General features: G+C 42.6%; 9 non-coding genes across 9 annotated transcripts; all 9 read left to right on the top strand.

Annotated features, from left to right (window-relative positions):
• The first annotated feature begins 766 nt into the window (after window positions 1-766).
• TRNAF-GAA (transfer RNA phenylalanine (anticodon GAA)) lies at window positions 767-839 on the top strand. Its single transcript has one exon. It is a non-coding gene; the product is annotated as a tRNA-Phe (tRNA).
• A 1,090-nt stretch (window positions 840-1,929) lies between these two features.
• Window positions 1,930-2,002, top strand: TRNAF-GAA (transfer RNA phenylalanine (anticodon GAA)). Its single transcript has one exon. It is a non-coding gene; the product is annotated as a tRNA-Phe (tRNA).
• A 12,258-nt stretch (window positions 2,003-14,260) lies between these two features.
• TRNAF-GAA (transfer RNA phenylalanine (anticodon GAA)) lies at window positions 14,261-14,333 on the top strand. Its single transcript has one exon. It is a non-coding gene; the product is annotated as a tRNA-Phe (tRNA).
• Window positions 14,334-16,007: 1,674 nt separating this feature from the next.
• TRNAF-GAA (transfer RNA phenylalanine (anticodon GAA)) lies at window positions 16,008-16,080 on the top strand. Its single transcript has one exon. It is a non-coding gene; the product is annotated as a tRNA-Phe (tRNA).
• A 4,584-nt stretch (window positions 16,081-20,664) lies between these two features.
• On the top strand, window positions 20,665-20,737 carry TRNAF-GAA (transfer RNA phenylalanine (anticodon GAA)). The gene has a single exon. It is a non-coding gene; the product is annotated as a tRNA-Phe (tRNA).
• A 510-nt stretch (window positions 20,738-21,247) lies between these two features.
• On the top strand, window positions 21,248-21,320 carry TRNAF-AAA (transfer RNA phenylalanine (anticodon AAA)). Its single transcript has one exon. It is a non-coding gene; the product is annotated as a tRNA-Phe (tRNA).
• A 508-nt stretch (window positions 21,321-21,828) lies between these two features.
• TRNAF-GAA (transfer RNA phenylalanine (anticodon GAA)) lies at window positions 21,829-21,901 on the top strand. Its single transcript has one exon. It is a non-coding gene; the product is annotated as a tRNA-Phe (tRNA).
• Window positions 21,902-22,991: 1,090 nt separating this feature from the next.
• Window positions 22,992-23,064, top strand: TRNAF-GAA (transfer RNA phenylalanine (anticodon GAA)). Its single transcript has one exon. It is a non-coding gene; the product is annotated as a tRNA-Phe (tRNA).
• A 1,092-nt stretch (window positions 23,065-24,156) lies between these two features.
• TRNAF-GAA (transfer RNA phenylalanine (anticodon GAA)) lies at window positions 24,157-24,229 on the top strand. The gene has a single exon. It is a non-coding gene; the product is annotated as a tRNA-Phe (tRNA).
• Window positions 24,230-25,059: the final 830 nt, after the last annotated feature.

The following is a 25,059-nucleotide window of genomic DNA, read 5'->3' as shown; positions in this document are numbered from 1 at the left end:
GTTAAAAAAACAACTACCTAACCTGGTTCCCAAAAATGCTATTTACCCATTGCACCAGTTAATTGGGAAATGATACAGGACTCCTTAAAACATATCTCTACCATATGAGGTTAAAAATCCAGGTCATGCATCTATTTTGTTAAATGGTTCAAATTAAAGTATGAAGACCACAGCTATCAGAAGGCTGAAATAGCTCAGTTGGGAGAGCGTTAGACTGAAAATCTAAAGGTCCCTGGTTCAATCCCGGGTTTCGGCACAGTTGAGAGGTTCCTTGCTTCTAACAAAACAGGTCTTGGAATCAGCTGTAGTACTTTTTTTCTATTCATCAAATTTTTTCCAACTGATCTACAACACAATCAATTTTACATAGACTTTGCTTTATGTCCTCCTTCTAAACTTGCTTCCACCTCTCTTACCTTCAGGTTTGACAATGAATATTTCCCATTTCATGCTTTTTTGTAAAGTAAACTCTTGTCTGCATTACCTTCCACTTCCCCTTGAACACAGATGTCAGTAGTCCGATGACATTGCTTACCTACTCATGCCAAATATATCTGGGTAATATAGTGCTAGTCCATTCAGAGTTAAAAAAACAACTACCTAACCTGGATCCAAAAAATGCTATTTACCCATTGTACCAGTTAATTGCGGAATGATACAGGACTCCTTAAAACATATCTCTACCATATGAGGTTAAAAATCCAGGTCCTGCATCTATTTTGTTAAATGGTTTAAATGAAAGTATGAAGACCACAGCTATAAGCAGGCCGAAATAGCTCAGTTGGGAGAGCGTTAGACTGAAGATCTAAAGGTCCCTGGTTCAATCCCGGGTTTCGGCACAGTTGAGAGGTTCCTTGCTTCTAACAAAATAGGTCTTGGAATCAGCTGTAGTACTTTTTCTCTATTCATCAAATTTTTTCCAACTGATCTACAACACAATCAATTTAACATAGACTTTGCTTTATGTCCTCCTTCTAAACTTGCTTCCACCTCTCTTACCTTCAGGTTTGACAATGAATATTTCCCATTTCATGCTTTTTTGTAAAGTAAACTCTTGTCTGCATTACCTTCCACCTCCCCTTGAATACAGATGTCAGTAGTCAGATGACATTGCTTACCTACTCATGCCAAAAATATCTGGGTAATATAGTGCTAGTCCATTCAGAGTTAAAAAAACAACTACCTAACCTGGATCCCAAAAATGCTATTTACCCATTGCACCAGTTAATTGCGGAATGATACAGGACTCCTTAAAACATATCTCTACCATATGAGGTTAAAAATCCAGGTCCTGCATCTATTTTGTTAAATGGTTTAAATTAAAGTATGAAGACCACAGCTATAAGCAGGCCGCAATAGCTCAGTTGGGAGAGCATTAGACTGAAGATCTAAAGGTCCCTGGTTCAATCCCGGGTTTCCGCACAGTTGAGAGGTTCCTTGCTTCTAACAAAATAGGTCTTGGAATAAGCTGTAGTACTTTTTTCTCTATCAACATTTTTATCAACTGATCTACAAAATGATCAATTCAACATAGACTTTGCTTTCTGTCCTCTTTTTAAACTTTCTTCCACCTATCTTGCCTTCAGGTTTGACAATGAATGTTTGCCATTTCGTCCTTTTTTGTAAAGTAAACTCTTGTCTGCATCACATTCCACTTCCCCTTGAACACAGATGTCAGTAGTCAGATGACATTGCTTACCTACTCATGCCAAATATATCTAGGTAATATAGTGCTAGTCCATTCAGAGTTAAAAAACAACTACCTAACCTGGATCCCAAAAATGCTATTTACCCATTGCACCAGTTAACTGGGGAATGATACAGGACTTCTTAAAACATATCTCTACCATATGAGGTTAAAAATCCAGGTCCTGCATCTATTTTGTTAAATGGTTCAAATTAAAGTATGAAGACCACAGCTATCAGAAGGCCGAAATAGCTCAGTTGGGAGAGCGTTAGACTGAAGATCTAAAGGTCCCTGGTTCGATCCCGGGTTTCGGCACAGTTGAGAGGTTCCTTGCTTCTAACAAAATAGGTCTTGGAATCAGCTGTAGTACTTTTTCTCTATTCATCAAATTTTTTCCAACTGATCTACAACACAATAAATTTAACATAGACTTTGCTTTATATCCTCCTTCTAAACTTGCTTCCACCTCTCTTACCTTCAGGTTTGACAATGAATATTTCCCATTTCATGCTTTTTTGTAAAGTAAACTCTTGTCTGCATTACCTTCCACTTCCCCTTGAACACAGATGTCAGTAGTCAGATGACATTGCTTACCTACTCATGCCAAATATATCTGGGTAATATAGTGCTAGTCCATTCAGAGTTAAAAAAACAACTACCTAACCTGGATCCCAAAAATGCTATTTACCCATTGCACCAGTTAATTGCGGAATGATACAGGACTCCTTAAAACATATCTCACCATATGAGGTTAAAAATCCAGGTCCTGCATCTATTTTGTTAAATGGTTTAAATTAAAGTATGAAGACCACAGCTATAAGCAGGCCGAAATAGCTAAGTTGGGAGAGCGTTAGACTGAAGATCTAAAGGTCCCTGGTTCAATCCCGGGTTTCGGCACAGTTGAGAGGTTCCTTGCTTCTAACAAAATAGGTCTTGGAATCAGCTGTAGTACTTTTTTCTCTATCAACATTTTTATCAACTGATCTACAAAATGATCAATTCAACATAGACTTTGCTTTCTGTCCTCCTTTTAAACTTTCTTCCACCTATCTTGCCTTCAGGTTTGACTATGAATGTTTTCCATTTCGTCCTTTTTTGTAAAGTAAACTCTTGTCTGCATCACATTCCACTTCCCCTTGAACACAGATGTCAGTAGTCAGATGACATTGCTTACCTACTCATGCCAAATATATCTGGGTAATATAGTGCTAGTCCATTCAGAGTTAAAAAAAACAACTACCTAACCTGGATCCCAAAAATGCTATTTACCCATTGCACCAGTTAACTGGGGAATGATACAGGACTCCTTAAAACATATCTCTACCATATGAGGTTAAAAATCCAGGTCCTGCATCTATTTTGTTAAATGGTTCAAATTAAAGTATGAAGACCCCAGCTATCAGAATGCTGAAATAGCTCAGTTGGGAGAGCGTTAGACTGAAGATCTAAAGGTCCCTGGTTCAATCCTGGGTTTCGGCACAGTTGAGAGGTTCCTTGCTTCTAACAAAATAGGTCTTGGAATCAGCTGTAGTACTTTTTCTCTATTCATCAAATTTTTTCCAACTGATCTACAACACAATCAATTTAACATAGACTTTGCTTTATGTCCTCCTTCTAAACTTGCTTCCACCTCTCTTACCTTCAGGTTTGACAATGAATATTTCCCATTTCATGCTTTTTTGTAAAGTAAACTCTTGTCTGCATTACCTTCCACTTCCCCTTGAACACAGATGTCAGTAGTCAGATGACATTGCTTACCTACTCATGCCAAATATATCTGGGTAATATAGTGCTAGTCCATTCAGAGTTAAAAAAACAACTACCTAACCTGGATCCCAAAAATGCTATTTGCCCATTGCACCAGTTAATTGCGGAATGATACAGGACTCCTTAAAACATATCTCTACCATATAAGGTTAAAAATCCAGGTCCTGCATCTATTTTGTTAAATGATTTAAATTAAAGTATGAAGACTACAGCTATAAGCAGGCCGCAATAGCTCAGTTGGGAGAGCGTAAGACTGAAGATCTAAAGGTCCCTGGTTCAATCCCGGGTTTCGGCACAGTTGAGAGGTTCCTTGCTTCTAACAAAATAGGTCTTGGAATCAGCTGTAGTACTTTTTTCTCTATCAACATTTTTATCAACTGATCTACAAAATGATCTATTCAACATAGACTTTGCTTTCTGTCCTCCTTTTAAACTTTCTTCCACTTATCTTGCCTTCAGGTTTCACAATTAATGTTTCCCATTTCGTCCTTTTTTGTAAAGTAAACTCTTGTCTGCATCACATTCCACTTCCCCTTGAACACAGATGTCAGTAGTCAGATGACATTGCTTAACTACTCATGCCAAATATATCTAGGTAATATAGTGCTAGTCCATTCAGAGTTAAAAAAACAACTACCTAACCTGGATCCCAAAAATGCTATTTACCCATTGCACCAGTTAATTGGGAATGATACAGGACTCCATAAAACATATCTCTACCATATGAGGTTAAAAATCCAGGTCCTGCATCTATTTTGTTAAATGGTTCAAATTAAAGTATGAAGACCACAGCTATTAGAAGGCAGAAATAGCTCAGTTGGGAGAGCGTTAGACTGAAGATCTAAAGGTCCCTGGTTCAATCCCGGGTTTCGGCACAGTTGAGAGGTTCCTTGCTTCTAACAAAATAGGTCTTGGATTCAGCTGTAGTACTTTTTTCTCTATCAACATTTTTATCAACTGATCTACAAAATGATCAATTCAACATAGACTTTGCTTTCTGTCCTCCTGTAGGAAGGTGGATATCTGACTATGGTTACCCCCAAACTTTTTGCCTGGTGTTTAGCTGGTTTTTGACTTAGTTGGCCTGGGATCCTGCTATTCAGGGCCCCAGGCTGATTGCTCTCTCCTTAAAATGGACTCCATGTACCTTAGGTGCATAACACAATTGGAATTGGTTCACCTTATAGGCCCCTGTAACAGTGTACCATAGGTACCCAGGGCATAGGTGTAGCCAAGGCCTACCAGGGGCTGCAGCATGTATTGTGCCACCCCTGGCCTGGCCTCCATATTTGACACAACTGGCTGATCACTCAGCTGGGGTAAGTTGGTGTAATCACCTCTTACTTAGGTACAGTATGCCTGTGCCTAACCCTAAACTGGACACATGTGTTCCTATCAGCCACTCCTATGGAAGGCCTCATCAATCCTGGAGGCAGAGTGCTTGGAAATATGTGAGATGGTGCTCTAGCATGAGCTGAGCCTGTCTGCAGCTGTCGGGAACCACTCCCTAAGCTGTTCCGGGATATTGCCATACCATATACTCTTAAGTGCATTATAATCCTCGCGGTTAAATGCTATCTTTGGTTTGGCTTTATCAAAACATGTCGAGTAAGGTGTCATACGAATTGGAATACTATCCCCTCGCCAGTTCTGGCGACGGGGATAGCATTCCACCCTTCTAGAGGGACACGACATGTGTGTAGCCTTAACCCCGGTTAAAGTTAAACAGAGCCTCAGCTTCACAAAATGGACGCTGCCACCACAGACACAAGTCTGGCCTCCTGCTGCTGACCGAAACTCGGCAGATGGTGGCCTGGACAAAGGGTTTCCTGCCTTGGGAGGTGCGAGCACCACCCCAGACAGGATTTTGTGTATTAGGTAGGACAGGGCTGAAAAGAATCAGACATGCCCGGGGCACACAAGGTGTCCCCGTGCATAGGCCAGTCCAAACCGGTTCTGGGGCCTTCCAGCCCCAGTCCTGGCGCGGAGCTGGACAAAGGAAAGGGGGTGTAACCGCCCCCCTTCCTGGTTCCACCCAGAGGAAGGACCTAGTAGGTGATCCACCCCCAGTTTGGGAATAAGAGGGGGAGCAGTGCCATTGCACAGGAGATCATCCTGAAATCAACTTAAAACTAAGAAGAAGACTGGACTTCGACATTCTGCTGCACAGAAGACTGAAGAAGAATCTCCCTTGTGGCCAAGGAGTGACCACCCTGTGAACACAGGTACCAACCAGCAACTCGACGTCTGCTTTGCCGCCGCCTCCCGCCGGAGACCGAGCCCAGAGCCCGACAAGAACCAGACTCCCAGACCTCTCAGAGCCCGATCCACAGTCCCTGCGAAGAAGGGACCCGTGGAGGCACCGAGTGACGTGGGACCGGACCTCTTGAAAGACACTCGAAAAGCTGACTGCGCAGCTTCTGAGGCATCCTCGACGTTGTGCTTTGGGGATTGAGAACCCCCACCACCGAGCAGCCCTTGCACCGAAGATCAGCCCCCCAGCATCTCCACGATCTGCGTGGGGCCCTTTTGCACCGTGCCACTCGATGCGCCATCCCGGCCACTAGCCACGTGGTCAGCGGCCATCTTGGCGACGAACCCGAAGATTTAAACAGCAGGTCTGGTTGCTCCAGACCTACCCAAGCTCCTGTGAAAAGGAGCCCTCGCTCTGACCTTGCTGATCCGAGTGAACAGCATCTTTCAACTTCTGCGTGGCTTGCATTTGCCAAGGCCTGTTTGCTCCGATCAGGTCGCCGACACCGCCAACAGCGAGAAGCCTATGTGGGACAGCTCGTGACCGACTCCTGGACGTCCTCGACCCCGGGTATCCACGTGGCTGCAGAAAGAAGCTACCCGACAACGCCTGTTTGCACCCGACATCGCCTGGTTCCACTCTGGTTCCAGGGCAGTCACTGGCTAGTGACTTTGAACACTGTCCCCTCTGCTTTCAGGTCTTCAACTCTTCCGATCCACCCTTGGATCCACCGGAACTCTTCTCATCGAGCCGCCTGCAGCATCTTCAGCTCCAAGCACCATCGACCAGCGTGACGAAACCCGACACATCTTCGACCCTGTGCACCCGCTTCCTGTGGGTGAGGTAACTCAGCTCCGCCGGTGCTCCTGCACTGGTACACATCCCAAGGGCCTGTGTTTTAAGTTTCAGCTCCGTAGGTCACTCGGAAGGTTCCTAACTTTCTAACTTTGTGCTTTTTACGCACCATAGACTTTGTATTGAGAAGTGCGTGCACTTTGAACACTGCACCCGAGTCCCGTGGGCCTTTCCCGACTTAGTTAACTCCAGTCTCGAATAGCTCCAGCGATTCCCAAGGCCCTAGGCCTCTTCACTTTCCTTTAGGTATCTCTTATACCACTTATTTAGTATATGGTTTAGGTGGCCCCTAGGGCTCATCCATATTGTGCAACTTTTGTGTATTTTAAACTGTCTTGTGATTTAACGCTTGTGCTTCTGTGCTCATAAAGAGTCCAGGGGATTTTAATAGTTAATAAATCAATATATATTTTCAATATATATCTGTGTGGTGTCCCTTTCATTTGGTATTCAAGGGGGTTGTGTATGGTATAACAGCTGGCTTCACATGCCTTTCAGAGTTTAGCCTAAGACTGCTTTGTCCACGTTACCACTAGGATAACTGGTCTACAAGGTTGAATTACAACCATCATCATAAGGGTTGCTTGGCATGGTACAAAGTGATCACTAGAACTAGTGAGCATTATATACCAGGCCAACTTCTCACATTGGTGAGCAGCGGATTGGGATCTGAGCTTGCTGTTGTTTTACCATTACAATCTTTGAGATTATCATTTGAAAGATCATACAGGTACCTGCTAGGTACATATAAAACAAGACTAGTATACATAAGTTCTACTGAACTTAGTTGTTGTAGAGCAAAGGGAGTAGCACACCCTAGCTACAACTACTAGATAGGTTTAGTAGGTAAACACCAGTGTAGGTAGATTGCAACACATCCACCCACACTAGAGCAATGTCTGGAACAGAGGGGTCCAGTGGACTTACTCCTGTTGAGAGTGACCCTCCAAGGGCACCATCCCAGTTTGCTATATTTCCCTTTAAGGAATTAAGACAGCTTTGTGTCTTAAGGGGTCTGAAGACAGGGCCTTCCCCTACTGCAGACCACCTAAGAGAGCTCTTGGATCAGTCTGAAGCTCTAAAGACCTCTAAAGCAAACCCCACAGGGAATGCTGAAGGAGGCCATCCTTCAGAGGATGACACTGTAGACCCCCCTGCCCCTATCATCCTAGTAGATGAGGAAGCCTCCACCACTGGAGCTCCTCAAGTAGATGTAGAGGAAGAGGAAGAAGAAGAGGAGGAGGAGGTGGAAAGCAGTGAGTCAGATGATGACAGAGATAGTCAGGTGCTGGTCAGTAGACTGAACCAGGCTAACTTAAGTCAACTTGGGAATGAATCAGGTAACAACCCATTCAGACCCCCAGGTGGACTTAACCAGAAGCCTAGGAGGAGAAGGACTCACTCAGGTGACTCTGACAACTCCCATGCTTCTAGAGGTTCTCATGGTCACTCCAGAAAGGAGATGACTAGCCCTCAGAGAAGGGAACATGAAGCCAAGATGAGAGAGGCTGAGCTTAGGATCCAGAGGCAAGAGTTAGAGGTTGCCCTGGCCAAGGAGAAGCTTGCTAGAGCAAGACAGCCTAGAGAGAGTGGATTAGGATCCACTGGTGGCAGCAATATCCACAAGGATAAAGACAGGTCTTTTGATAATAGAAACCTGAGTAAGATTGTGCCCCCCTACAAAGCTGGGGATGATATCCATAAATGGATTACTGCAATGGAGAGAGCCTGCAGAGTACAGCAGATCCCTCAGGAGCAGTGGGCAGCAATCCTGTGGCTCTCCTTTGAAGGTAGAGGCCGAGACAGACTCCTCACAGTTAGTGATGGGGATTCTAGAAACTACATGGTCCTGAAGAGTGCTCTGATTGATGGGTTAGGCTTAACCACTGAACAGTACAGGTTAATGTTCAGAGATACCCAGAAGACACAGACTCAGGACTGGTCTGAATTTGTCGAGTGTGCCACTAAGGCTCTGGAGGGCTGGTTGCTGGGAAGTAAGGTTACTGACTATACAGGATTGTATAATTTAATTATGAGAGAGCAAATCTTAAGTAATTGTCAAAATCAGCTTCTACATCAGCACCTGGTTGACTCTGATTTGACCTCCCCACAAGAATTGGGTAGGAGGGCAGACAAATGGGTCAGAACCAGGATCAGGCCTAAGAACCAGGGTGGTGACCAAAAGAAAGAGACTACCAAGCCTCAAGAGAAGGGTGGGGATAAAAGTAAGGAAAAGACTTCCCCAGGGCCCCAAAACTCCAAGAATGGGGGTGGGTCCCAAGACACTTCTACAACCCAGAAAAAGCCTTATTGTCATACCTGTAAACAGGTGGGGCATTACAAAACAGATAGCTGTTGTCCCAAGAATGGCAATAAGGAGAATATACCTCCAGGTAAGGCTCCAACACCTCCTGTCACTGTTAGCAGTGGTCCCCCAGGTGGTGGGAGCACCCCCAAGAATTTGGGTGGGTTTACTTTTGGAGGACAGGTGGACTCTGGCCTATCCAGGTCCCCTAACTCAGATACTCTTGTCTATGAGACTGGCATGGGGTTTGCCAATTTCACTGCTTGCCCAAACACTTTGAGCAAGTATAGACAGGAGCCCCTCATCAATGGCTTGAAAGTTGAGGCCTTCAGAGACACAGGGGCTAGCATCACCATGGTGGCTGAATGTCTAGTCCCCTCAAGGCAACTTTTACCTGATGCCAGATATCAGGTGACAAACATTGATGGCATAGAAACCAATCATCCCATGGCAGTAGTCAATCTTAGCTGGGGAGGTGTCACTGGCCCAAAGAGAGTGGCAGTGTCAGCAAACTTGCCTGTAGATTGCCTACTGGGTAATGATTTGGAAATCTCAGCCTGGGCTGAGGTTGAACAGCAAACCCATTCTAGAATGGTAAATCTCCATGGAAAGGTTAGTGAGGCTGTAATGACTACAGCCCCAATTCAAGATGTCCTACCTGAAAAGGTTGGGAGGGCTGAGCAAACCTCAGCCCCATCTTTAGATAACTTCCCTCCTGAAAAGAGTAGCAGGGCTGTACTAGTAACAGCCCATACCCAAACTGAGTCTCCTCCTGAAAAGGTTGGTGGGGCTGTGATGGCCACAGCCCAAACTCAAACAGATACATGGGTAGTGAAGCCTGAAATGATGGATCACTCCACCCAAACAGAGAGCATGGAGGAGGAAGAGAAATCTCCCCCTCACCAGACTTTAGGAAAGGATCAGCCTCCTCAGGGAACTGATCTTACCCCTGATGAAGGAACTGTCCCAGAGGTTGTTAGGCCTGGCCTGACAGAACCTCTGATGGCAGTGGACCCTTCTCAGGAGGGACCCAGTCTGGAGCAGGTAACCTGCCCCTCTCTACCTTGCCTTACTCAGCTCAGGGCTGCAGAGGACAAGAAGGACAGTGAGGCCCAAAGGGTCCCCTGTCAAATAAAGCACCCCCATCAACAGATTAGGGGCACCGAAACTAGTAGCCCTAGTGAGGTGAAAACTTTAAAAACTCCTGAGGGATCCCCCTTAAAAGTAGTTAGGGACCTCCCCCAGATGGATATTGTTGGGCACAGCCAAACCTGGGACCAAAAGGCCCCAAACCTGACCTGTCCCTCCAGTAAGCCAAACAGAGGGACCCAGCCTCCAGCTTTAGGTAGCCAGAGGTTGACCCTGAGAGCACAGTGCAACTCAGTCAGAGAAAGAAAGGCACACATGGTGGAGAGTGATTGGAGGAAGCTGAGCCCTACAGAGGAAACTCACTTCAGTACTCCATCCCAACACCAGCCTTTGACTTTGCAAAGACACACCACAGGTAGAGATTCCCTATGGTGGAGACCCTCAGATGCCCTTAGGGTGAGGGATTGCTTAGTGGACCATGAGACAGGGGGTTACCAAGCCAGAGCTGGTACTTCCTTATATGGCCACTTAGGCAATATAGGCTTACCTGGTCAAGGATAGCCTTATCTCCTTTCGTTTGGGGGGGGTTATGTAGGAAGGTGGATATCTGACTATGGTTACCCCCAAACTTTTTGCCTGGTGTTTAGCTGGTTTTTGACTTAGTTGGCCTGGGATCCTGCTATTCAGGGCCCCAGGCTGATTGCTCTCTCCTTAAAATGGACTCCATGTACCTTAGGTGCATAACACAATTGGAATTGGTTCACCTTATAGGCCCCTGTAACAGTGTACCATAGGTACCCAGGGCATAGGTGTAGCCAAGGCCTACCAGGGGCTGCAGCATGTATTGTGCCACCCCTGGCCTGGCCTCCATATTTGACACAACTGGCTGATCACTCAGCTGGGGTAAGTTGGTGTAATCACCTCTTACTTAGGTACAGTATGCCTGTGCCTAACCCTAAACTGGACACATGTGTTCCTATCAGCCACTCCTATGGAAGGCCTCATCAATCCTGGAGGCAGAGTGCTTGGAAATATGTGAGATGGTGCTCTAGCATGAGCTGAGCCTGTCTGCAGCTGTCGGGAACCACTCCCTAAGCTGTTCCGGGATATTGCCATACCATATACTCTTAAGTGCATTATAATCCTCGCGGTTAAATGCTATCTTTGGTTTGGCTTTATCAAAACATGTCGAGTAAGGTGTCATACGAATTGGAATACTATCCCCTCGCCAGTTCTGGCGACGGGGATAGCATTCCACCCTTCTAGAGGGACACGACATGTGTGTAGCCTTAACCCCGGTTAAAGTTAAACAGAGCCTCAGCTTCACAAAATGGACGCTGCCACCACAGACACAAGTCTGGCCTCCTGCTGCTGACCGAAACTCGGCAGATGGTGGCCTGGACAAAGGGTTTCCTGCCTTGGGAGGTGCGAGCACCACCCCAGACAGGATTTTGTGTATTAGGTAGGACAGGGCTGAAAAGAATCAGACATGCCCGGGGCACACAAGGTGTCCCCGTGCATAGGCCAGTCCAAACCGGTTCTGGGGCCTTCCAGCCCCAGTCCTGGCGCGGAGCTGGACAAAGGAAAGGGGGTGTAACCGCCCCCCTTCCTGGTTCCACCCAGAGGAGGGACCTAGTAGGTGATCCACCCCCAGTTTGGGAATAAGAGGGGGAGCAGTGCCATTGCACAGGAGATCATCCTGAAATCAACTTAAAACTAAGAAGAAGACTGGACTTCGACATTCTGCTGCACAGAAGACTGAAGAAGAATCTCCCTTGTGGCCAAGGAGTGACCACCCTGTGAACACAGGCACCAACCAGCAACTCGACGTCTGTTTTGCCGCCGCCTCCCGCCGGAGACCGAGCCCAGAGCCCGACAAGAACCAGACTCCCAGACCTCTCAGAGCCCGATCCACAGTCCCTGCGAAGAAGGGACCCGTGGAGGCACCGAGTGACGTGGGACCGGACCTCTTGAAAGACACTCGAAAAGCTGACTGCGCAGCTTCTGAGGCATCCTCGACGTTGTGCTTTGGGGATTGAGAACCCCCACCACCGAGCAGCCCTTGCACCGAAGATCAGCCCCCCAGCATCTCCACGATCTGCGTGGGGCCCTTTTGCACCGTGCCACTCGACGCGCCATCCCGGCCACTAGCCACGTGGTCAGCGGCCATCTTGGCGACGAACCCGAAGATTTAAACAGCAGGTCTGGTTGCTCCAGACCTACCCAAGCTCCTGTGAAAAGGAGCCCTCGCTCTGACCTTGCTGATCCGAGTGAACAGCATCTTTCAACTTCTGCGTGGCTTGCATTTGCCAAGGCCTGTTTGCTCCGATCAGGTCGCCGACACCGCCAACAGCGAGAAGCCTACGTGGGACAGCTCGTGACCGACTCCTGGACGTCCTCGACCCCGGGTATCCACGTGGCTGCAGAAAGAAGCTACCCGACAACGCCTGTTTGCACCCGACATCGCCTGGTTCCACTCTGGTTCCAGGGCAGTCACTGGCTAGTGACTTTGAACACTGTCCCCTCTGCTTTCAGGTCTTCAACTCTTCCGATCCACCCTTGGATCCACCGGAACTCTTCTCATCGAGCCGCCTGCAGCATCTTCAGCTCCAAGCACCATCGACCAGCGTGACGAAACCCGACACATCTTCGACCCTGTGCACCCGCTTCCTGTGGGTGAGGTAACTCAGCTCCGCCGGTGCTCCTGCACTGGTACACATCCCAAGGGCCTGTGTTTTAAGTTTCAGCTCCGTAGGTCACTCGGAAGGTTCCTAACTTTCTAACTTTGTGCTTTTTACGCACCATAGACTTTGTATTGAGAAGTGCGTGCACTTTGAACACTGCACCCGAGTCCCGTGGGCCTTTCCCGACTTAGTTAACTCCAGTCTCGAATAGCTCCAGCGATTCCCAAGGCCCTAGGCCTCTTCACTTTCCTTTAGGTATCTCTTATACCACTTATTTAGTATATGGTTTAGGTGGCCCCTAGGGCTCATCCATATTGTGCAACTTTTGTGTATTTTAAACTGTCTTGTGATTTAACGCTTGTGCTTCTGTGCTCATAAAGAGTCCAGGGGATTTTAATAGTTAATAAATCAATATATATTTTCAATATATATCTGTGTGGTGTCCCTTTCATTTGGTATTCAAGGGGGTTGTGTATGGTATAACAGCTGGCTTCACATGCCTTTCAGAGTTTAGCCTAAGACTGCTTTGTCCACGTTACCACTAGGATAACTGGTCTACAAGGTTGAATTACAACCATCATCATAAGGGTTGCTTGGCATGGTACAAAGTGATCACTAGAACTAGTGAGCATTATATACCAGGCCAACTTCTCACACCTCCTTTTAAACTTTCTTCCACCTATCTTGCCTTCAGGTTTGACTATGAATGTTTTCCATTTCGTCCTTTTTTGTAAAGTAAACTCTTGTCTGCATCACATTCCACTTCCCCTTGAACACAGATGTCAGTAGTCAGATGACATTGCTTACCTACTCATGCCAAATATATCTGGGTAATATAGTGCTAGTCCATTCAGAGTTAAAAAAACAACTACCTAACCTGGATCCCAAAAATGCTATTTACCCATTGCACCAGTTAACTGGGGAATGATACAGGACTCCTTAAAACATATCTCTACCACATGAGGTTAAAAATCCAGGTCCTGCATCTATTTTGTTAAATGGTTCAAATTAAAGTATGAAGACCCCAGCTATCAGAAGGCTGAAATAGCTCAGTTGGGAGAGCGTTAGACTGAAGATCTAAAGGTCCCTGGTTCAATCCCGGGTTTCGGCACAGTTGAGAGGTTCCTTGCTTCTAACAAAATAGGTCTTGGAATCAGCTGTAGTACTTTTTCTCTATTAACATTTTTGTCAACTGATCTACAAAATGATCAATTCAACATAGACTTTGCTTTCTGTCCTCCTTTTAAACTTTCTTCCACCTATCTTGCCTTCCGGTTTGACTATGAATGTTTTCCATTTCGTCCTTTTTTGTAAAGTAAACTCTTGTCTGCATCACATTCCACTTCCCCTTGAACACAGATGTCAGTAGTCAGATGACATTGCTTACCTACTCATGACAAATATATCTGGGTAATATAGTGCTAGTCCATTCAGAGTTAAAAAAAACAACTACCTAACCTGGATCCCAAAAATGCTATTTACCCATTGCACCAGTTAACTGGGGAATGATACAGGACTCCTTAAAACATATCTCTATCATATGAGGTTAAAAATCCAGGTCCTGCATCTATTTTGTTAAATGGTTCAAATTTAAGTATGAAGACCCCAGCTATCAGAAGGCCGAAATAGCTCAGTTGGGAGAGCGTTAGACTGAAGATCTAAAGGTCCCTGGTTCAATCCCGGGTTTCGGCACAGTTGAGACGTTCCTTGCTTCTAACAAAATAGGTCTTGGAATCAGCTGTAGTACTTTTTCTCTATTCATCAAATTTTTTCCAACTGATCTACAACACAATCAATTTAACATAGACTTTGCTTTATGTCCTCCTTCTAAACTTGCTTCCACCTCTCTTACCTTCAGGTTTGACAATGAATATTTCCCATTTCATGCTTTTTTGTAAAGTAAACTCTTGTCTGCATTACCTTCCACTTCCCCTTGAACACAGATGTCAGTAGTCAGATGACATTGCTTACCTACTCATGCCAAATATATCTGGGTAATATAGTGCTAGTCCATTCAGAGTTAAAAAAACAACTACCTAACCTGGATCCCAAAAATGCTATTTACCCATTGCACCAGTTAACTGGGGAATGATACAGGACTCCTTAAAACATATCTCTACCACATGAGGTTAAAAATCCAGGTCCTGCATCTATTTTGTTAAATGGTTTAAATTAAAGTATGAAGACCACAGCTATAAGCAGGCCGAAATAGCTCAGTTGGGAGAGCGTTAGACTGAAGATCTAAAGGTCCCTGTTTCCATCCCGGGTTTCGGCACAGTTGAGAGGTTCCTTGCTTCTAACAAAATAGGTCATGGATTCAGCTGTAGTACTTTTTTCTCTATCAACATTTTTATCAACTGATCTACAAAATGATCAATTCAACATAGACTTTGCTTTCTGTCCTCCTTTTAAACTTTCTTCCACCTATCTTGCCTTCAGGTTTGACAATGAATGTTTCCCACTTCGTCCTTTTTTGTAAAGTAAACTCTTGTCTGCATCACATTCCACTTCCCCTTGAACACAGATGTCAGTAGTCAGATGACATTGCTTACCTACTCATGCCAAATATATCTAGGTAATATAGTGCTAGTCCATTCAGAGTTAAAAAAACAACTACCTAACCTGGATCCCAAAAATGCTATTTACCCATTGCACCAGTTAACTGGGGAATGATACAGGACTCCTTAAAACATATCTCTACCATATGAGGTTAAAAATCCAGGTCCTGCATCTATTTTGTTAAATGGTTCAAATTAAAGTATGAAGACCCCAGCTATCAGAATGCTGAAATAGCTCAGTTGGGAGAGCGTTAGACTGAAGATCTAAAGGTCCCTGGTTCAATCCCGGGTTTCGGCACAGTTGAGAGGTTCCTTGCTTCTAACAAAATAGGTCTTGGAATCAGCTGTAGTACTTTTTCTCTATTCATCAATTTTTTTCCAACTGATCTACAACACAATCAATTTAACATAGACTTTGCTTTATGTCCTCCTTCTAAACTTGCTTCCTCCTCTCTTACCTTCAGGTTTGACAATGAATATTTCCCATTTCATGCTTTTTTGTAAAGTAAACTCTTGTCTGCATTACCTTCCACTTCCCCTTGAACACAGATGTCAGTAGTTAGATGACATTGCTTACCTACTCATGCCAAATATATCTGGGTAATATAGTGCTAGTCCATTCAGAGTTAAAAAAACAACTACCTAACCTGGATCCCAAAAATGCTATTTGCCCATTGCACCAGTTAATTGCGGAATGATACAGGACTCCTTAAAACATATCTCTACCATATGAGGTTAAAAATCCAGGTCCTGCATCTATTTTGTTAAATGATTTAAATTAAAGTATGAAGACCACAGCTATAAGCAGGCCGAAATAGCTCAGTTGGGAGAGCGTTAGACTGAAGATCTAAAGGTCCCTGGTTCAATCCCGGGTTTCGGCACAGTTGAGAGGTTCTTTGCTTATAACAAAATAGGTCTTGGAATCAGCTGTAGTACTTTTTCTCTATTCATCAAATTTTTTCCAACTGATCTACAACACAATCAATTTAACATAGACTTTGCTTTATGTCCTCCTTCTAAACTTGCTTCCACCTCTCTTACCTTCAGGTTTGACAATGAATATTTCCCATTTCATGCTTTTTTGTAAAGTAAACTCTTGTCTGCATTACCTTCCACTTCCCCTTGAACACAGATGTCAGTAGTCAGACGACATTGCTTACCTACTCATGCCAAATATATCTGGGTAATATAGTGCTAGTCCATTCAGAGTTAAAAAAACAACTACCTAACCTGGATCCAAAAAATGCTATTTACCCATTGTACCAGTTAATTGCGGAATGATACAGGACTCCTTAAAACATATCTCTACCATATGAGGTTAAAAATCCAGGTCCTGCATCTATTTTGTTAAATGGTTTAAATTAAAGTATGAAGACCACAGCTATAAGCAGGCCGAAATAGCTCAGTTGCGAGAGCGTTAGACTGAAGATCTAAAGGTCCCTTGTTCAATCCTGGGTTTCGGCACAGTTGAGAGGTTCCTTGCTTCTAACAAAATAGGTCTTGGAATCAGCTGTAGTACTTTTTCTCTATTCATCAAATTTTTTCCAACTGATCTACAACACAATCAATTTAACATAGACTTTGCTTTATGTCCTCCTTCTAAACTTGCTTCCACCTCTCTTACCTTCAGGTTTGACAATGAATATTTCCCATTTCATGCTTTTTTGTAAAGTAAACTCTTGTCTGCATTACCTTCCACCTCCCCTTGAATACAGATGTCAGTAGTCAGATGACATTGCTTACCTACTCATGCCAAATATATCTGGGTAATATAGTGCTAGTCCATTCAGAGTTAAAAAAACAACTACCTAACCTGGATCCCAAAACTGCTATTTGCCCATTGCACCAGTTAATTGCGGAATGATACAGGACTCCTTAAAACATATCTCTACCATATGAGGTTAAAAATCCAGGTCCTGAATCTATTTTGTTAAATGGTTTAAATTAAAGTATGAAGACCACAGCTATAAGCAGGCCGCAATAGCTCAGTTGGGAGAGCGTTAGACTGAAGATCTAAAGGTCCCTGGTTCCATCCCGGGTTTTGGCACAGTTGAGAGGTTCCTTGCTTCTAACAAAATAGGTCTTGGAATCAGCTGTAGTACTTTTTTCTCTATCAACATTTTTATCAACTGATCTACAAAATGATCAATTCAACATAGACTTTGCTTTCTGTCCTCCTTTTAAACTTTCTTCCACCTATCTTGCCTTCAGGTTTGACAATGAATGTTTCCCATTTCGTCCTTTTTTGTAAAGTAAACTCTTGTCTGCATCACATTCCACTTCCCCTTGAAAACAGATGTCAGTATTCAGATGACATTGCTTACCTACTCATGCCAAATATATCTAGGTAATATAGTGCTAGTCCATTCAGAGTTAAAAAAACAACTACCTAACCTGGATCCCAAAAATGCTATTTACCCATTGCACCAGTTAACTGGGGAATGATACAGGACTCCTTAAAACATATCTCTACCATATGAGGTTAAAAATCCAGGTCCTGCATCTATTTTTTTAAATGGTTTAAATTAAAGTATGAAGACCACAGCTATAAGCAAGTCAAAATAGCTCAGTTGGGAGAGCGTTAGACTGAAGATCTAAAGGTCCCTGGTTCAATCCTGTGTTTCGGCACAGTTGAGAGGTTCCTTGCTTCTAACAAAATAGGTCTTGGAATCAGCTGTAGTACTTTTTCTCTATTCATCAATTTTTTTCCAACTGATCTACAACACAATCAATTTAACATAGACTTTGCTTTATGTCCTCCTTCTAAACTTGCTTCCACCTCTCTTACCTTCAGGTTTGACAATGAATATTTCCCATTTCATGCTTTTTGGTAAAGTAAACTCTTGTCTGCATTACCTTCCACCTCCCCTTGAATACAGATGTCAGTAGTCAGATGACATTGCTTACCTACTCATGCCAAATATATCTGGGTAATATAGTGCTAGTCCATTCAGAGTTAAAAAAACAACTACCTAACCTGGATCCCAAAACTGCTATTTGCCCATTGCACCAGTTAATTGCGGAATGATACAGGACTCCTTAAAACATATCTCTACCATATGAGGTTAAAAATCCAGGTCCTGCATCTATTTTGTTAAATGGTTTAAATTAAAGTATGAAGACCACAGCTATAAGCAGGCCGCAATAGCTCAGTTGGGAGAGCGTTAGACTGAAGATCTAAAGGTCCCTGGTTCAATACCGGGTTTCGGCACAGTTGAGAGGTTCCTTGCTTCTAACAAAATAGGTCTTGGAATCAGCTGTAGTACTTTTTTCTCTATCAACATTTTTATCAACTGATCTACAAAATGATCAATTCAACATAGACTTTGCTTTCTGTCCTCTTTTTAAACTTTCTTCCACCTATCTTGCCTTCAGGTTTGACAATGAATGTTTCCTATTTCGTCCTTTTTTGTAAAGTAAACTCTTGTCTGCATCACATTCCACTTCCCCTTGAACACAGATGTCAGTAGTCAGATGACATTTCTTACCTACTCATGCCAAATATATCTAGGTAATATAGTGCTAGTCCATTCAGAGTTAAAAAAACAACTACCTAACCTGGATCCCAAAAATGCTATTTACCCATTGCACCAGTTAACTGGGGAATGATACAGGACTCCTTAAAACATATCTCTACCATATGAGGTTAAAAATCCAGGTCCTGCATCTATTTTGTTAAATGGTTCAAATTAAAGTATGAAGACCACAGCTATCAGAAGGCTGAAATAGCTCAGTTGGGAGAGCGTTAGACTGAAGATCTAAAGGTCCCTGGTTCAATACCAGGTTTCGGCACAGTTGAGAGGTTCCTTGCTTCTAACAAAATAGGTCTTGGAATCAGCTGTAGTACTTTTTCTCTATTCATCAAATGTTTTCCAACTGATCTACAACACAATCAATTTAACATAGACTTTGCTTTATGTCCTCCTTCTAAACTTGCTTCCACCTCTCTTACCTTCAGGTTTGACAATGAATATTTCCCATTTCATGCTTTTTTGTAAAGTAAACTCTTGTCTGCATTACCTTCCACTTCCCCTTGAACACAGATGTCAGTAGTCAGATGACATTGCTTACCTACTCATGCCAAATATATCTGGGTAATATAGTGCTAGTCCATTCAGAGTTAAAAAAACAACTACCTAACCTGGATCCAAAAAATGCTATTTACCCATTGTACCAGTTAATTGCGGAATGATACAGGACTCCTTAAAACATATCTCTACCATATGAGGTTAAAAATCCAGGTCCTGCATCTATTTTGTTAAATGGTTTAAATTAAAGTATGAAGACCAAGCTATAAGCAGGCTGAAATAGCTCAGTTGGGAGAGCGTTAGACTGAAGATCTAAAGGTCCCTGGTTCAATCCCGGGTTTCGGCACAGTTGAGAGGTTCCTTGCTTCTAACAAAATAGGTCTTGAAATCAGCTGTAGTACTTTTTCTCTATTCATCAAATTTTTTCCACCTGATCTACAACACAATCAATTTAACATAGACTTTTCTTTATGTCCTCCTTCTAAACTTGCTTCCACCTCTCTTACCTTCAGGTTTGACAATGAATATTTCCCATTTCATGCTTTTTTGTAAAGTAAACTCTTGTCTGCATTACCTTCCACCTCCCCTTGAATACAGATGTCAGTAGTCAGATGACATTGCTTACCTACTCATGCCAAAAATATCTGGGTAATATAGTGCTAGTCCATTCAGAGTTAAAAAAACAACTACCTAACCTGGATCCCAAAACTGCTATTTGCCCATTGCACCAGTTAATTGCGGAATGATACAGGACTCCTTAAAACATATCTCTACCATATGAGGTTAAAAATCCAGGTCCTGCATCTATTTTGTTAAATGGTTTAAATTAAAGTATGAAGACCACAGCTATAAGCAGGCCGAAATAGCTCAGTTGGGAGAGCGTTAGACTGAAGATCTAAAGGTCCCTGGTTCCATCCCGGGTTTAGGCACAGTTGAGAGGTTCCTTGCTTCTAACAAAATAGGTCTTGGAATCAGCTGTAGTACTTTTTTCTCTATCAACATTTTTATCAACTGATCTACAAAATGATCAATTCAACATAGACTTTGCTTTCTGTCCTCCTTTTAAACTTTCTTCCACCTATCTTGCCTTCAGGTTTGACAATGAATGTTTCCCATTTCGTCCTTTTTTGTAAAGTAAACTCTTGTCTGCATCACATTCCACTTCCCCTTGAACACAGATGTCAGTAGGCAGATGACATTGCTTACCTACTCATGCCAAATATATCTTGGTAATATAGTTCTAGTCCATTCAGAGTTAAAAAAACAACTACCTAACCTGGATCCCAAAAATGCTATTTACCCATTGCACCAGCTAATTGGGGAATGATACAGGACTCCTTAAAACATATCTCTACCATATGAGGTTAAAAATCCAGGTCCTGCATCTATTTTGTTAAATGGTTTAAATTAAAGTATGAAGACCACAGCTAAAAGCAGGCCGAAATAGCTCAGTTGGGAGAGCGTTAGACTGAAGATCTAAAGGTCCCTGGTTCAATCCCGGGTTTCGGCACAGTTGAGAGGTTCCTTGCTTCTAACAAAATAGGTCTTGGAATCAGCTGTAGTACTTTTTCTCTATTCATCAAATTTTTTCCAACTGATCTACAACACAATCAATTTAACATAGACTTTGCTTTATGTCCTCCTTCTAAACTTGCTTCCACCTCTCTTACCTTCAGGTTTGACAATGAATATTTCCCATTTCATGCTTTTTTGTAAAGTAAACTCTTGTCTGCATTACCTTCCACCTCCCCATGAATACAGATGTCAGTAGTCAGATGACATTGCTTACCTACTCATGCCAAATATATCTGGGTAATATAGTGCTAGTCCATTCAGAGTTAAAAAAACAACTACCTAACCTGGATCCCAAAACTGCTATTTACCCATTGCACCAGTTAACTGGGGAATGATACAGGACTCCTTAAAACATATCTCTACCATATGAGGTTAAAAATCCAGGTCCTGCATCTATTTTGTTAAATGGTTTAAATTAAAGTATGAAGACCACAGCTGTAAGCAGGCCGCAATAGCTCAGTTGGGAGAGTGTTAGACAAAAGATCTAAAGGTCCCTGGTTCCATCCCGGGTTGCGGCACAGTTGAGAGGTTCCTTGCTTCTAACAAAATAGGTCTTGGAATCAGCTGTAGTACTTTTTTCTCTATCAACATTTTTATCAACTGATCTACAAAATGATCAATTCAACATAGACTTTGCTTTCTGTCCTCCTTTTAAACTTTCTTCCACCTATCTTGCCTTCAGGTTTGACAATGAATGCTTCCCATTTCGTCCTTTTTTGTAAAGTAAACTCTTGTCTGCATCACATTCCACTTCCCCTTGAACACAGATGTCAGTAGTCAGATGACATTGCTTACCTACTCATGCCAAATATATCTAGGTAATATAGTGCTAGTCCATTCAGAGTTAAAAAAACAACTACCTAACCTGGATCCCAAAAATGCTATTTACCCATTGCACCAGCTAACTGGGGAATGATACAGGACTCCTTTAAACATATCTCTACCATATGAGGTTAAAAATCCAGGTCCTGCATCTATTTTGTTAAATGGTTTAAATTAAAGTATGAAGACCACAGATATGAGCAGGCCGAAATAGCTCAGTTGGGAGAGCGTTAGACTGAAGATCTAAAGGTCCCTGGTTCAATCCCGGGTTTCGGCACAGTTGAGAGGTTCCTTGCTTCTAACAAAATAGGTCTTGGAATCAGCTGTAGTACTTTTTCTCTATTCATCAAATTTTTTCCAACTGATCTACAACACAATCAATTTAACATAGACTTTGCTTTATGTCCTCCTTCTAAACTTGCTTCCACCTCTCTTACCTTCAGGTTTGACAAGGAATATTTCCCATTTCATGCTTTTTTGTAAAGTAAACTCTTGTCTGCATTACCTTCCACCTCCCCATGAATACAGATGTCAGTAGTCAGATGACATTGCTTACCTACTCATGCCAAATATATCTGGGTAATATAGTGCTAGTCCATTCAGAGTTAAAAAAACAACTACCTAACCTGGATCCCAAAACTGCTATTTGCCCATTGCACCAGTTAATTGCGGAATGATACAGGACTCCTTAAAACATATCTCTACCATATGAGGTTAAAAATCCAGGTCCTGCATCTATTTTGTTAAATGGTTTAAATTAAAGTATGAAGACCACAGCTATAAGCAGGCCGCAATAGCTCAGTTGGGAGAGCGTTAGACTGAAGATCTAAAGGTCCCTGGTTCAATCCCGGGTTTCGGCACAGTTGAGAGGTTCCTTGCTTCTAACAAAATAGGTCTTGGAATAAGCTGTAGTACTTTTTTCTCTATTAACATTTTTATCAACTGATCTACAAAATGATCAATTCAACATAGACTTTGCTTTCTGTCCTCTTTTTAAACTTTCTTCCACCTATCTTGCCTTCAGGTTTGACAATGAATGTTTCCCATTTCGTCCTTTTTTGTAAAGTAAACTCTTGTCTGCATCACATTCCACTTCCCCTTGAACACAAATGTCAGTAGTCAGATGACATTGCTTACCTACTCATGCCAAATATATCTAGGTAATATAGTGCTAGTCCATTCAGAGTTAAAAAACAACTACCTAACCTGGATCCCAAAAATGCTATTTACCCATTGCACCAGTTAACTGGGGAATGATACAGGACTCCTTAAAACATATCTCTACCATATGAGGTTAAAAATCCAGGTCCTGCATCTATTTTGTTAAATGGTTCAAATTAAAGTATGAAGACCACAGCTATCGGAAGGCCGAAATAGCTCAGTTGGGAGAGCGTTAGACTGAAGATCTAAAGGTCCCTGGTTCAATCCCGGGTTTCGGCACAGTTGAGAGGTTCCTTGCTTCTAACAAAATAGGTCTTGGAATGAGCTGTAGTACTTTTTCTCTATTCATCAAATTTTTTCCAACTGATCTACAACACAATCAATTTAACATAGACTTTGCTTTATATCCTCCTTCTAAACTTGCTTCCACCTCTCTTACCTTCAGGTTTGACAATGAATATTTCCCATTTCATGCTTTTTTGTAAAGTAAACTCTTGTCTGCATTACCTTCCACTTCCCCTTGAACACAGATGTCAGTAGTCAGATGACATTGCTTACCTACTCATGCCAAATATATCTGGGTAATATAGTGCTAGTCCATTCAGAGTTAAAAAAAACAACTACCTAACCTGGATCCCAAAAATGCTATTTACCCATTGCACCAGTTAATTGTGGAATGATACTTGACTCCTTAAAACATATCTCTACCATATGAGGTTAAAAATCCAGGTCCTGCATCTATTTTGTTAAATGGTTTAAATTAAAGTATGAAGACCACAGCTATAAGCAGGCCGCAATAGCTCAGTTGGGAGAGCGTTAGACTGAAGATCTAAAGGTCCCTGGTTCAATCCCGGGTTTCGGCACAGTTGAGAGGTTCCTTGCTTCTAACAAAATAGGTCTTGGAATAAGCTGTTGTACTTTTTTCTCTATCAACATTTTTATCAACTGATCTACAAAATGATCAATTCAACATAGACTTTGATTTCTGTCCTCTTTTTAAACTTTCTACCACCTATCTTGCCTTCAGGTTTGACAATGAATGTTTCCCATTTCGTCCTTTTTTGTAAAGTAAACTCTTGTCTGCATTACATTCCACTTCCCCTTGAACACAGATGTCAGTAGTCAGATGACATTGCTTACCTACTCATGCCAAATATATCTAGGTAATATAGTGCTAGTCCATTCAGAGTTAAAAAAACAACTACCTAACCTGGATCCCAAAAATGCTATTTACTCATTGCACCAGTTAACTGGGGAATGATACAGGACTCCTTAAAACATATCTCTACCATATGAGGTTAAACATACAGGTCCTGCATCTATTTTGTTAAATGGTTCAAATTAAAGTATGAAGACCACAGCTATCAGAAGGCCGAAATAGCTCAGTTGGGAGAGCGTTAGACTGAAGATCTAAAGGTCCCTGGTTCAATCCCGGGTTTCGGCACAGATGAGAGGTTCCTTGCTTCTAACAAAATAGGTCTTGGAATCAGCTGTAGTACTTTTTCTCTATTCATCAAATTTTTTCCAACTGATCTACAACACAATCAATTTAACATAGACTTTGCTTTATATCCTCCTTCTAAACTTGCTTCCACCTCTCTTACCTTCAGGTTTGACAATGAATATTTCCCATTTCATGCTTTTTTATAAAGTAAACTCTTGTCTGCATTACCTTCCACTTCCCCTTGAACACAGATGTCAGTAGTCAGATGACATTGCTTACCTACTCATGCCAAATATATCTGGGTAATATAGTGCTAGTCCATTCAGAGTTAAAAAAACAACTACCTAACCTGGATCCCAAAAATGCTATTTACCCATTGCACCAGTTAATTGCGGAATGATACAGGACTCCTTAAAACATATCTCACCATATGAGGTTAAAAATCCAGGTCCTGCATCTATTTTGTTAAATGGTTTAAATTAAAGTATGAAGACCACAGCTATAAGCAGGCCGATATAGCTAAGTTGGGAGAGCGTTAGACTGAAGATCTAAAGGTCCCTGGTTCAATCCCGGGTTTCGGCACAGTTGAGAGGTTCCTTGCTTCTAACAAAATAGGTCTTGGAATCAACTGTAGTACTTTTTTCTCTATCAACATTTTTATCAACTGATCTACAAAATGATCAATTCAACATAGACTTTGCTTTCTGTCCTCCTTTTAAACTTTCTTCCACCTATCTTGCCTTCAGGTTTGACTATGAATGTTTTCCATTTCGTCCTTTTTTGTAAAGTAAACTCTTGTCTGCATCACATTCCACTTCCCCTTGAACACA

The sequence above is a fragment of the Lissotriton vulgaris genome, chromosome 8, assembly GCF_964263255.1.
Source record: "Lissotriton vulgaris chromosome 8, aLisVul1.2, whole genome shotgun sequence".
NCBI classification, from domain to species: domain Eukaryota; kingdom Metazoa; phylum Chordata; class Amphibia; order Caudata; family Salamandridae; genus Lissotriton; species Lissotriton vulgaris.
Note: the sequence above shows the minus strand (reverse complement) of the source record. Positions and strands in the feature narration are given on the sequence as shown.